Source organism: Chiloscyllium plagiosum, unplaced genomic scaffold (assembly GCF_037043375.1).
Source record: "Chiloscyllium plagiosum isolate Xiang-an unplaced genomic scaffold, Cpla_swu_hap1 HiC_scaffold_1, whole genome shotgun sequence".
Classification (NCBI taxonomy): Eukaryota; Metazoa; Chordata; class Chondrichthyes; order Orectolobiformes; family Hemiscylliidae; genus Chiloscyllium; species Chiloscyllium plagiosum.
Window position 1 is genome coordinate 13,498,345 of NW_028270139.1, and position 13,364 is coordinate 13,511,708.

Sequence of the window (13,364 nt, forward strand, 5' to 3'; positions counted from 1 at the left end):
TACCTGTCCCTTTCCAATGCTGAAGTAAACATAACTGAATTGTGGTCACTCTTACCAGAGTGCTCACCGACCTCCAAATCTAACACCTGGCTGGGTTCATTACCTAGTACAGATAGATTAGATTCCCTACAGTGTGGAAACAGGCCATTCGGCCCAACAAGTCCACACCGACCCTCCGAAGAGTAAACCACCAAGTCCCATTTCCCTCTCACTAATGCATCTAACACTATGGGCAATTTAACATGGCCAATTCACCTGACCTGCACATCTTTGGACTGTGGGAGGAAGTCCCACACCCACTCGATGTGTGTCACTCAGATATAATGTGGGTGGACATGGGTCAGCAATGGCAGGCCTCAGTTCTGTCTCAGGGCCCATAGTACTCACTGTGAGTCTGCTGTTGAGTAAGATTTTTAAAAATTTCACCAGTGAACTGTCACTTATTCCAAAATTCAAAAGATTCTGAATGCCAGCTGGTCCCAAACATTTTGGATAAAGGATTGCCAACTCCTTTACCTGTACCAACTCCAATGTGGCCTCGCCCCTTGTTGGCCTGTTGACATACTGTGTTAGGAGACCCTCCTGCAAACGTTGGTCAAAAACTACCTCATCTAAAGTACTTAAACTATAGTATTTTCAGTCAATATTTGGAAAGTTAAAACCCCCATAACAACTACCCTGTCCAGAATCATCTTTGCTATCCTTTCCTGTATGCCTCTGGAGCTATTTGGAGGCCTATAAAAAATTCCCTATAGGATGACCTCTCCTTCCCTGTTTCTAACCTCAGCCCATATTACCTCAAATGTCTTTTCTGCCACTGTAATACTACCAATGCCACACTTCCCCCTCTTATCTGTTCTGACTGAAACATCTAAATTTCAGAACCTGCAACAACCATTCCTGTCCCTGCTCTATCCATGTCTCCGAAATGGCCACAAGATTGTAGTCCCAGGTAAGAGCCCATGCTGCAAGTTCACCCACCTTATTCCTGATGCCCCTGGCATTGAAGTAGACACATTTCAAACCACCTTCCTGCTTGCTGGTGCACTCTTGTGACCTTGAAACCTTATTTCTGACCTCACTACTCTCAACCTCCTCGACACTGGAACTATTATTTAGGTTCCCATCTCCCTGCTGAATAGAAAGTGGCTGAAGGGCTTATGTCCGAAACATCGATTCTCCTGCTCCTCGGATGGTGCCTGACCTGCTGCGCTTTTCCAGCACCACACACTCTCGACTCTGAACAAATAAAGTGACAAGTGACCACGTGGACTTTGTTGATTCAAGCAACGTTGGGAGGTGGAGCCAGTAAGGTGTTTACATCATCATCAGAAGGGGGATCTTGGGTATAGAGAGGTGAAAAATGCCATCTTAAGAGCATATGAACTCATACCAGAAGCCTACAGATAATGTATCGGGAATCTAAGGAGGACCCTGGTTAGCCATACATTGAGTTTGAAAGTATCGAAACAGTAATTTTGATACGTGGCTTCAGGCATTGAAAATAGATCAAACATTAACAAAATCTTTGTGAGACAATTATTTTGGAGTTCAAAAATTCACTTCCTGAAGTAGTGAGAGTTCATGTGGAAGAGTTAAAACAGCAAGGTTAGCAGCGGAAATGGTAGTGGATTATGAGTTGGTTCATAAATCAAAGTTTGGCTTCTGACATCAATCTCAATCGATAAGAGATAGATAGTGGGGAAAAGAGAAATCCTCAGGTGGTAAGGGAAAAGGAGATCTCACTGAAGATCAGAAAGATAGTTTACCACAAAGTGAAAAGGAAACCCATGAAGGGGAAAGAGAAGTAAAAAAGCTCAAGTATTTTCACTGCAATGAAGTAACCCACATTAAGCCACAATGTTGATAGTTTAAAAAAAGAATATCCATCTAGAGAAATATTCCATTATTAAGAAGGAAACGTTCAGCTAGGTGTTGGCATGGCAACATTTCAACATTCATATTGCCAGTAATGTGTCTGAGATGATTGTATATATTGATCATAACCCATTAAGGGTTCTTGGACAAATTTCAGGACAAAAATTCCAGACTGTTTCGATAGAGCTTATTATTTTATCCATTCAATTTGTAAGTTATACACGTGGCAGGATGAGAGAATGAAATTGCCCACACATTGTCATGACTTTGATGAAGAAAAATGGAGGTGTTCGGTAGCAAGAATAAATGAACTGAAATAGACTCCAGTAGTGAAGGTTTGCATGATTCCAGTCAATGTAATGCATATATAATGTAGTGTACTAATAGAGTAAGACTAAGGGATTTTAAAATGAAACCATTCTTGCATTTTGATAGTTTTTTTTAAGGACAGAGGTGCGATTAAGCTAGGGCTTTAAGGAGATATTTTGCCTTTTTTTGAAAGAGAGGTTGAACAAGAAATATTGAGTTATCTATAAGGAAGTAAACAGCTTTTGAGGCTTTTTATTTTAGGTTGCGACAATAGAGGTGGCCTGGCTGGGTGTGGTCAGTTCCCACAGACCAGGATTTCGAGTTTTGTTTTAGTTTCTAGGTTTTGCGTTAAGCAGTTGCTCTTGTGAGCTTGAAGAAGTAGAAGCTAATTTTTCCTTTCCCAGTTGCAGCTAGAAGTCGGGATTTCTCTCTGCTGCTGGGTTCCAGTCAGACAAATCTATTTTTCTGAATTTTCATTTTTGCCAATAGATGTGCTGATGAGATGTTACTATATAGGAACAGTTAATTAGTAATAGTTGCTGTATCTATTATTATGTTATGTTTTCCAATAGAGTTGCGTTATTCTAAATTTCTCTTTCTTTGTTTATATTTTAACTAAAACGTTTAAATAAACAGCTAAGGTCTAGGCTACCTTCTTACAATATTTTGAGGGGATCTGCTTTGGTTCATAACTGCAAGCAACTGTGCATCTCTTCACCAAATTTGATGGAAGCATCCTTCTCCTGAATGAGGGAGTGGCAGGTTAGAAGAAAGAGTAAGAGCGAGAGACAAAAGATGCAGAAAGAAAAAAGAAGAACCCAAATTTTAACAATGTGTGTAGTTATACACATAATTATGAATGGCCTGCAACAATGCTCAAGGATAAATCAGCCCATTTGATCAATACCAGATCCACAAGCATTCACTCTTTCCACCATCAGGACTCAGTGGTAGCAGTTTGCATCATTTGCATCATTTATAAGATTGACTGCAAACATTTATCAAGACTCTTCAGACATCATCTTCCAAACTTAAAACTATTTGCATCTAGAAGGACAAGGGCAGGAGATATACGGGAATACCACTATCAGCAAGCTCCACTCCAAGCCATTCTCCATCTTGACTTGGAATTATATCACCATTCCTTCAGTATTCTTGAGTCAAAATCCTGAAACTCCCTCCATAAGAACATGGTCAGTATACCTACACTAAATGGACTAAATGAAAATTTGTAATACCTTAAGCCACAAAACTCTCTTCAAGAGCAGACTGGAGGTGCATTCTGTCTGTGGAAATAGCTGTATTGCTTCAAGAAGCATCTTGGAAAGAACATTATGCCTCTTTAATGCTCAGAAGTGCTAGACACAAGGTGAGGTTGAGAGTCAAGATGAGAGTGGTGCTGGAAAAGCACAGCTGGTCAGGCAGCATCCGAGGAGAGGAAAATCAGAAATGAGGGCTTTTTGACGAGGTGACATTGCAAACCACTTACCCAAACTGTTCACACAAGTGAAACAGGCTTCAATCCAGAAGGCTCCCATTCGACTTGGAAGGTTGACAATTCACATCAGAGTCAGTATTTATTACTGATCTTGTATTGATAAGTCAGTTCTTGCCCAAATCATATTTCTGATAGCACATTCTTAAGATTTGCAATAATCTGGATAAGAAAAGAAAGAATATAAATTCATAGGGGGAAAGGAATTGTTTACAAAGCATATAATTTCATGGAGTGAAAGGAATTATTTTCCTTAATATATTGAAAAATGGAAGGTGGTTCTCAACCCTCAGACTAACGATAACTGTTGACTATTAGTGACATTCCATGTAGAGGCTTCACCTAAAATTTATTTTTGCCTGATATCAATTGTTATTGCAAAAATAAACTGGAAATTTGAGTCAACGTGGGAATTCATGCTGAGGGAAAGAAAGGTGTTTGAAGTAAAATTTATTCCAAGAAATAGATTCCCCAGAGTGAGAGGTGAGTGGAGGCGGATATAGGGTCCACTTCAAGGTGTCTACATGTAGTGAGATCAACAGCAACTTGACATCACAACGACAGAGAAAGCTGATGATTGGTGAGTAGGGTTGCTCAGTATTTCCAATCGTTAAAGTGAACGTTGGATATTTAATTTTTGTTTGTCTGTAGACATTTTGTCTCTGATTTTTCTGACAAATAGCTTGTTCAATAATAAAGATTTATACAACTGTTGTCTTTCACTGTATCTCACACATGCACACACGCACACACACACAACATGGGTGCTGGAGAAATAGATAAGCACTACCTCTGTTAGACAGTAATGTGGGGAAAAGGAGGAGGAAAAATATGCCTAGGAGATTTCGAATCTCCTGAATACATTTTCAAAAAAGAAAAAAAATTATAAGCAGGAGATTTAAAATTTCCTCAGGTTAGGGGACTGATTCTGTGCTGGCTGGGCCACAGTCAGTCTGCTCCTGATATTGAGGAGGAGGGTTTTTTTTTTCTTTCCCCTTGTTCAGGGAAGACATTTATGTTTTTGGCTTTCTTTTTTTAGTTTTTGTGAGGCTGGGGTGGGAAGGAGCCTCGGGTGGGCAGGGAAGGGAAGGGAGGGCCGATAAAGTACCCTCTGTGTGCCTGGGGAAGAGATGCCGGCCCCAGGAGGGGAGGGACTTCCCGGTGGCATGCTGGTGGCATTGTCCCTCTCCAGGGGATCAGCCCACGGCATCTCCCGCCTGTCCCGCACCATGACCTATCCTGACTGAACCCCGACCCGCGGCGTCGATCCCTTCCCAGAATGCCCCGGGGTCGGGTCTTCAGGCAGCAGAGGCTGCAGTTGGTCCTTCTGCCATCGTTCCACCAGCCCCTGGGGATGAACTAGAAACCAACGTGGGCTGCGGTGCAGGTCGTAGTATTTTTATCACGGCTGGATCATCAAGTGGTGGAGGGGAGGAAGATGTTATCCTCACTCCTCCCTTCCAGACTGTTTTTCCAGGGGCCTTGGAGGAAGACCTTTTCCCCGAGGAGCCGGACATCCCGGTGTTGGGAGAGGAGCAGGGCCCCGAGCCTCTGCCGCCCGAAGACCTGACCTTGGGGCATTCTGGGAAGGGATGCGCTGAGGAAGTTCCCACCGGTAGCCCTGAGGGTGGGGTCGCTGGGAGTTTGAGGCCGATTGGCTGGATCAATCCCCACCCTCACAGTGCGGGAGGGGCCGGCGACTAACGACGACTTCCCTGAGAAGGGTTTGGGTTCGGTGCTGGGCACTGGGGATGACACGTAGTCCATTTCCAACCTAGGTTTTGAGACTCAGGTGCCCCCCACTGAGCTCCCCGCATCTTCCTCAGGAAACTTGGAGTTGCTGGGATAAAGCCGAACTGGCACTCAACCGCTGGAGCTTCTTCGAGCTGGTGTACTGGTTAGCCCACGCTGCTTGCCAGGCAGCTGGGCTGGTTACAAACGAGCATCAGGAACTTACTTGGATTTCTGTGCCCCTCCTTCATCATCCCAGTAAATGTACAGAGTTTTGTAACTGTACTGGTGATGGTTGCACAGTACTGCTGACATGAAGACAACTATAGCCAGCCTCAACATCAAAGGCAGCAGGGAGTCACAGCGCGGATTCCAGACCCTCTTGGTCCTCCGGGACGGGAGGTATGTGGTGTGCTTCCTGCACACTACCCCGGGAGACGAAACCACCTAGCTCCTGGAGTGCCAAGGTGGGGTCTACATGAGTCACCTCACCCACAGATCTGGCGGGGTGGCTATCTTGTTGGTCCCGCATTTTCAGCCGGAGATCTTGGGGGTCAGGGAGCCTGTGCCAGGCCGTTTGCTTCACCTGACGGTTCGGCTGGGGGGGGCCGTAAATTTGGTGAACGTCTACGGGTCCCCTGGCCGGGCCGAGGCAAGCGAGCTTCTTTGGAGAAGTGTCCACTAATTGTGCCTCCATCGACGAGAGCCAGTGCGTCGTTCTTGGGGAAGATTTTAACTGCGTCCTCGAGGGCAGGGACCATGGCGGTGCTCGCACTGGTTGGGCATCGGGGAGGCCTTCGTGAGGCCAAGAGTCGGAGTGTCCAGAATCGACCACCTGTAAATTTCGCAGGCGTACGCCTCCTGTTTTCCGATGGCCTCCATGTAGCAGGTGTCGTGCACGGACCATCACCTGGTGTGGGCGCAACTCCTTCCGTTCGGCGCCCGGCTCAGCTCCGAGTACTGGCACTTTAATAACATTCTGCTGGAGGACGAGTGTTTCTGGGACTCGTTTAGTCAGTTCTGGGCCGGCTGGAGAAGGAAGCGGGGAAGCTTCCCCTCCCTGAGGCTATGGTGGGACGTGGGCAAGGCTCACGTCCGCGTTTTCTGTCAGGAGTACACGAGGGGGTCGACGAAGAGGTGGAAATCCAGGATCGGGGAGTTGGAGAGGAAGATGTTTGACCTGGAGTCACGCCTCAGTCAGCCCGACGCAGGGCGTACGAAGAGAAGAAGGCTGCGGACCGGTACCTGCAGCTCGTCGGGGCTCGGGGCGCGTACATGAGGTCACGGATCCAGCTCCTCCAGGACCTGGACCGCGGCTCCCCCTACTTCTACTCGCTGGAAAAAAAGCGTGACACCCGTCAGCAGCTCCTTGTGTTGCTGGCCGACGACGGGTGCCTCGTCTCGGATCCGGAGGGTATCAGGGCCCACGTTCGCTCCTACTACACCGCTCTGTTCTCTCCAGATCCGTCCAGCGAGGATGCTCGCAGAGCTCTGTGGGAGGACCTGTCGCAGCTCAGCCCGGAGGACGCCGGAAGGCTCGACACTCCCGTCACTTTAGAGGAGCTGACCGGGGCCCTCGACCGGCTCTCGAGGGGCAAGCCCCCGGGGCTGGACAGGCTGACTATGGAGTTCCTCAGGGTGTTCTGGGACATCCTGGGGAGCGACTACGCACAGGTCCTGGGGGAGTGTCTAAATGCCAGACAGCTGCCCCTTTCTTGGCGCAGGGCGGTCATCGTCCTGCTGCCAAAGAAGGGGGACCTTCATTCTCTAAAGAACTGGCGTCCGGTCTCCCTCCTCAGCACGGACTACAAAATCTTTGCCAGGGTGTTGTCTTCTCGCCTGGCCTCCGTGCTGGCCCACATGATTCACCCGGACCAGTCCTACACAGTCCCGGGCCGGAGGATACACGACAACATCCACCTGGTCCGGGACCTGATCCATTTCTGTCGACGGGCTGGTCTGCGAGCGTCTTCCTGTCTCTCGACCAGGAGAAGGTGTTCGACAGGGTCGATCACGAGTACCTGCTCGGGACTCTGCGGGCATTCGGGTTCGGGACGCAGTTCGTCGCCCGGATCCGACTTTTGTACACCGCCGCAGAGTGTCTGGTTAAAATTAATGGGTCCCTGATGGCGCCCCTTCGCTTCGGGAGAGGAGTGCGTCAAGGCTGCCCCCTGTCCAGCCAGCTGTATTCCTATGCTCCTGTTCGTCGACCGTGACGGTTTGGAGGTCGCCCTCAAGACGCTGCCTGTCTTTTACCAGGACCTGATCACTATCTGGAACATGGTTGAATCGCACCGCGCCTACCCTCCGGCTGGAGTAGCGGCTGTCGTCAGGGAGCCGTTGCTCAGGAATCCGCACCTCCGTACTCGCGGGTTCGAGTGGCTGTCGGAGGGGAGGGCTGTGGCGGCGAGGGTGACCAGGGTCGGGGACGTGCTGGGTGCCGGGGGCCTGGGCTGGACGCTGCCGCAGGACATAGCAAGCAGGGCAGCGGTAGACATCCCGTACGTGGCCACCGCCATCCGACGCCTTAAAACGGCGGTGCTCGGACCCGACGTAGTGCACCAGTTGGAGGACGCTCAGGTGTGCGGTGGGATCCCGTCCGCGCTCACCCCAGCCCGGACGGAATTTCACATTGGCCCCAAGGTCCCGTACTTCCCGCGGGAGCCTGTGCCCCACAACCTGAGCCGCCTCCGAAATTTTAATTTTGTCCCTTTAAGGACGTAAAAAGGCGGGCCCTGTATAGACTGCTGCTGCACACCGTCCACCTCTTCTCCCTCATCCACCGTCCGGACACGCCTTGGCGTGCCCATTTGCCACCGGGCGGTGGGGACCCCCAGTGGAGGGCTCTCTACGCGGGAGTCCTCCCCCTTTCTCTCGGGGATCTGGGGTGGAGGGTGCTGCACGCAGCAGTCCCCTACAACCGCTGGTTGCGGTGGTTCATGGACTCCCAGCCCAAATGCTTGTTCTGTGGCGCTGTGGAGTCTGTGGACCATGTGTATATGGGGTGTGGGCGTTTGCACTCCCTTTTTGATTTCCTTAAAAACCTCCTCCTCGGCTTTTGGCTGCACTTCAGTCCCACGCTCCTGACCTTTGGGCACCCGGTACGGAGGAGGGAGGGCAGGTCTGAAGACCTCCTGGTGGGTCTGCTCCTGGGCCTGGCCAAACTGGCCATCAACAGGTCGAGGCAGCGGGCCGTGGAGGGGGTCGTTAGGCCGACTGCCTGCCCCTCTTCCGCGGTTACGTTAGAGCCCGGGTGTCCTTGGAGAAGGAGCACGCGGTTTCCACCAACACCCTGGAGTTGTTCAGGGAGAGGTGGGCGCCGCAGGGAGTGGAGTGCTGTATTTCCCCCTCCAAATCTATTTTGATTTAATCCCTGCCCTCCCCTTTACTTTTTTTTTTGATCATGCAGCATAGCCCTTTGTTGAGAAGGGCAGTGGTTGTCAGTGGCCACTCGGGTGTTTCCTTTCTTCCTGATGGTGGAATATAGATAAAGATTTACACACTTGCTGTTCTTCACTGCGTCTTACACCTGCACACTCACAACATGGGTGCTGGGGAGGAAGAAAATAACTAGGAGATTAGAATCTTCTCAATTGAGGACCGACTCTGAGCTGGCTGACCACAGGTTACTGTGGAGAATAGATACCTGTTGGATTGTGCTTTTTTTTTTGGTTCTGTTAAACTCTATTAATACTGTTGCTGCTGTAACACCTGCCACTGCCTGGGCCTACCCAGTTAAGCCACTGCTGCTGGCACTGCTGTGGCCTCCTACCTCAGGTACCACCCAAGTCCTGTTGTTGCTGCCTGGGGCCTACCTGTGAACTGTCACTGCTGATGAAGGCCCGCTTGCTTGTGGACTGCAGCTGCTGCCCAGGCCCCACTGAGGGGTTGAGTATCTTCAGCATCTTGCAGCACTACACCTCCCCCTCCAACCCACTCTCTCCCCCTATGACATGCCCTAAAGTGGCAGGGCCTGGCCGTACCTATGTTGGAATAGCAACGACCCTGGTCCCATACAAAGGGCCAAGGGGTCAAGGCCTACCCGGATATGACCATTGAAGCCTCAAGTAAGGCCTTGGTGACTGAGATCAGCCTGCCAGCCATTGTTGCTGCAGCCAAGATCTACCTTAAAGCCATATTCTTCCTTCGGTCCATGCAGGCTGTGCACCTGGTCATACAGAAGGGGCCCATTGCGGGTGGGACATTTTTGTCGGTTGACCCACTGCACATCACAGTTGAAGAAAGGTGAAGTCCCGGAGGACTGGAGAATTGTTCATGTTGTCCTCTTGTTTGAGAAGGGTAGCTCAGATAATCCAGGTAATTATAGACCAGTGAGCCTGACGTCTGTGGTAGGGAAGCTGCTGGAGAAGATACTGAGGGATTGGATCTATTCCCATTTGGAAGAAAATGAGCAGATCAGTGATAGGCAACATGGTTTTGTGCAGGGAAGGTCATGTCTTACTAACTTAATAGAAATCTTTAAGAAAGTGACAAATTTGATTGAAGTGGAAAGGGCTGTAGATGTCATGTCTATGGACTTCAGTAAGGCATTTGATAAGGGTTCCTATGGTAGGCTGATGGAGAAGGTGAAGTCGCATGGGGTCCAGGGTGTACTAGCTAGATGGATAGAGAACTGGCTGGGAACAGGAGACAGACTGTAGTAGTGGAAAGGAGTTTCTCAAAATGGAGAACTGTGACCAGTGGTGTTCCACAAGGATCCGTGCTGGGACCACTGCTGTTTCTAATATACAAAAAATGATCTGGAGGAAGGTATAGGTGGTCCGATTAGCAAGTTTGCAGATGACACTATGATTGGTGGAATAGCAGGTGGTGAGGGGACTGTCAGAGAATACAGCAGAATAGAGATAGATTGGAGAATTGGGCAGAGAAATGGCAGATGGAGTTCAATCCTGACAAATGCGAGATAATGCACTTTGGAAGATCCAATTCAAGAGCGAACTATACAGTAAATGGAAACTGGGGAAAATTTACTTTCAGAGAGATCTGGGTGTTCAGGTCCATTGTTCCCTGAAGGTGGTGTTGCAGATCAATAAAGTGGTCAGGACAGCATATGGTGTGAATTCCTTCATCGGACGGGGTAAAAAGTACAAGGGTTGGCAGGTCATGTTACAGTTGTATAGGGCTTTGGTTCGGTCACATTTGGAATATTGCGTACAGTTCTGTTCGCCACATTACCAAAAGGATGTGGATACTTTGGTGAGGGTGCAGAGGAGGTTCACCAGGAGGTTGCCTGGTACAGATGGTGTTAGCTATGGAGAGAGGTTGAGTAGATTGGATTATATTCATTGGAAAGATGGAGGTTGAGGGGGGACCTGATTGAAACCTACAAAATCATGAGAGGTATAGACAGGGTGGATAGCAAGCAGCTTTTTTCCTGAGTGGGGGACTCAATTACTGGGTGTCATGAGTTCAAGGTGAGAGGGGAAACGTTTAGGGGAGATATGCGTAGAAAGTTCTTTATGCAGAGGGTGGTGGGTACCTGGAAGGCGTTGCCAGGGGAGACGATAGAGGTGGACATGATAGTGTCTTTTAAGATGTATCTGGACAAATACGTGAATGGGCAGGGGACAGAGGGATACAGACCCTGAGGAAACAGGCAACAGGTTTAGATCGAGGATCTGGATCGGCGCAAGCTTGGAGGGCTGAAGGGCCTGTTCCTGTGCTGTCATTTTCTTTGTTTTTGTTCTGTTGTGGCTATGTACTTTCCAACATCCCACCATTTATTGCCAGTTTAAACTAATTCAGCAGGGGGATGGGAAGTCAAACCGTATTGAGTACACAGGAAGTTCAGAGTAAAGTCCGAAATAAGTTTCAAAGTCACAAGAGGCCACCAGCAAGGAGGAAGGTGGTTTGAAGTGTGTCTATTTCAACACCAGAAGCATCCAGAATAAGGTGGGTGAACTTGCAGCATGGGTTGGTACCAGGGATTTCAATGTTGTGGCCATCTTGGAGACATGGATAGAGCAGGAACAGGAATGGTTGTTGCAGGTTCTGGGATTTAGATGTTTCAGTAAGAACAGAGAAGATGGTAAAAGAGGAGGTGTGGCATTGTTAGTCAAGGACAGTATTATGGTGGCAGAAAGGATGTTTGAGGACTCATCTACTGAGGTAGTATTGTCTGAGGTTAGAAACAGGAAAGGAGAGGTAATCCTGTTGGGAGTTCTCTATAGGCCTCCGAATAGTTCCAGAGATGTAGAGGAAAGGATAGCAAAGGTAATTCTGGATAGGAGTGAGATTAACAGGATAGTTATCATGGGGGACTTCAACTTTCCAAATATTGACTGAAAATACTATAATTCAAGTACTTTAGATGGGTGAGTGTTTGCCCATGTGTGCAGGAGGCTTTCCTGACATAGTATGTAGACAGGTCAACAAGGGGTGAGGCCACATTGGATTTGGTACTGGGTAATGAAACTGGCCAGGTGTTAGATTTGGAGGTAGGTGAGCACTTTGGTGATAGTGACCACAATTCGATTTTGTTTACTTTAGCGATGGAAGGGGGTACATATATACCACAGAGCAAGAATTATAGCTGGGGGAAAGGTAATTATGATGCAACTAAGCAAGATTGAGGATGCATAGGGTGGGGAAGGAAATTGGAGGGGATGGGGACAATTGAAATGTGGAGCTTATTCAAGGAACAGCTACTTTGTGTCCTTGATGAGTATGTACCTGTCTGGTACAGAGGAAGTGGTTGAGAGAGGGAGCTGTGGTTTACAAAAGAAGTTAAATCTCTTGTCAAGAGGAAGAAGATCTTATGTGAGGATGAGACATGAAGGCTCAGTTAGGGCACTTGGCAGTTTCAGGTTAGCCAGGAAATACCTAAAGAAAGAGTTAAGAAGAGCCAAGAGGGGGCATGAGAAGTCGTTGGCAGATAGGATCAAGGAAAACCCTAAAGCTTTCTATTGGTATAGAATAAAAGAATGACAAGAGAAAGATTAGGGCCAATCAGGGACAGTAGTGGGAAGTTGTGTGTAGAGTCTGAGGAGTTGGGGAAGCGCTAAATGAATATTTTTCGTCAGTATCCACACTGGAAAAAGGCAATGTTGTCGAGGAGAATACTGAGATACAGGCTACTAGACTAGATGAGGATTAAGGTTCACAGGGAGGAGGTGTTAGCAATTCTGAAAAGTGTGAAAATAGATAAGTCCCATGGGCCGGATGGGATTTATCATGGGATTCTCTGGGAAGCCAGGGAGGAGATTTTTGAGCCTTTGGCTTTGATTTTTATGTCATCATTGTCAACAGGAATAGTGCCAGAAGGCTGGAGGATAGCAAATGTTGTCCCCTTGTCCAAGAAGGGGAGTAGAGTTAACCCTGGTAATTATAGACCAGTGAGCCTTACTTCAGTTGTGGGTAAAGTATTGGAAAAAGATATTGGAGATACGATTTATAATCATCTAGAAAGGAATAAGTTGATTAGGGATAGTCAACATGGCTTTGCAAAGGGTAGGTCGTGCCTCACAAACCTTATTGAATTCTTTGAGAAGGTGACCAAACAGGTGGATGAGGGTAAAGTGGTTGATGTGGTGTATATAGATTTCAGTAAGGTATTTGATAAGGTTTCCCATGGTAGGCTATTGCACAAAATATGGAGGTGTAGGATTGATGGTGATTTAGTGGTTTGGATCAGAAATTGGCTAGCTGAAAGAAGGCAGAGGGTGGTGGTTGATGGGAAATGTCCATCCTGGAGTTCAGTCATTGGTGGTGTACCGCAAGGATCTGTTTTGTGGCCAGTGCAGTTTGTCATTTTTATAAATGACCTGGATAAGGGTGTAGAAGGATGGGTTAGTAAATTTGTGGGTGACACTAAGGTCAAGAGAGTTGTGGACAGTGCAGAAGGACATTGTAGGTTACAGATAGATATAGATAAGCTGCAGAGCTGGGCAAATGGAATTTAATGCAGAAAAGTGTGAGGTGATTATCTTTG

General features: G+C 48.1%; 1 long non-coding RNA gene across 1 annotated transcript in view; it reads right to left on the reverse strand.

Annotated features, from left to right (window-relative positions):
* LOC148152074 (uncharacterized) overlaps positions 1-13,364 on the reverse strand; it is a 166,790-nt gene that overhangs the window by 90,845 nt on the left and 62,581 nt on the right. Inside the window, exon 2 of the long non-coding RNA XR_015752345.1 lies at positions 3,677-3,844. This is a non-coding gene — a long non-coding RNA (uncharacterized LOC148152074). The remainder of the gene's footprint in view (positions 1-3,676; positions 3,845-13,364) is intronic.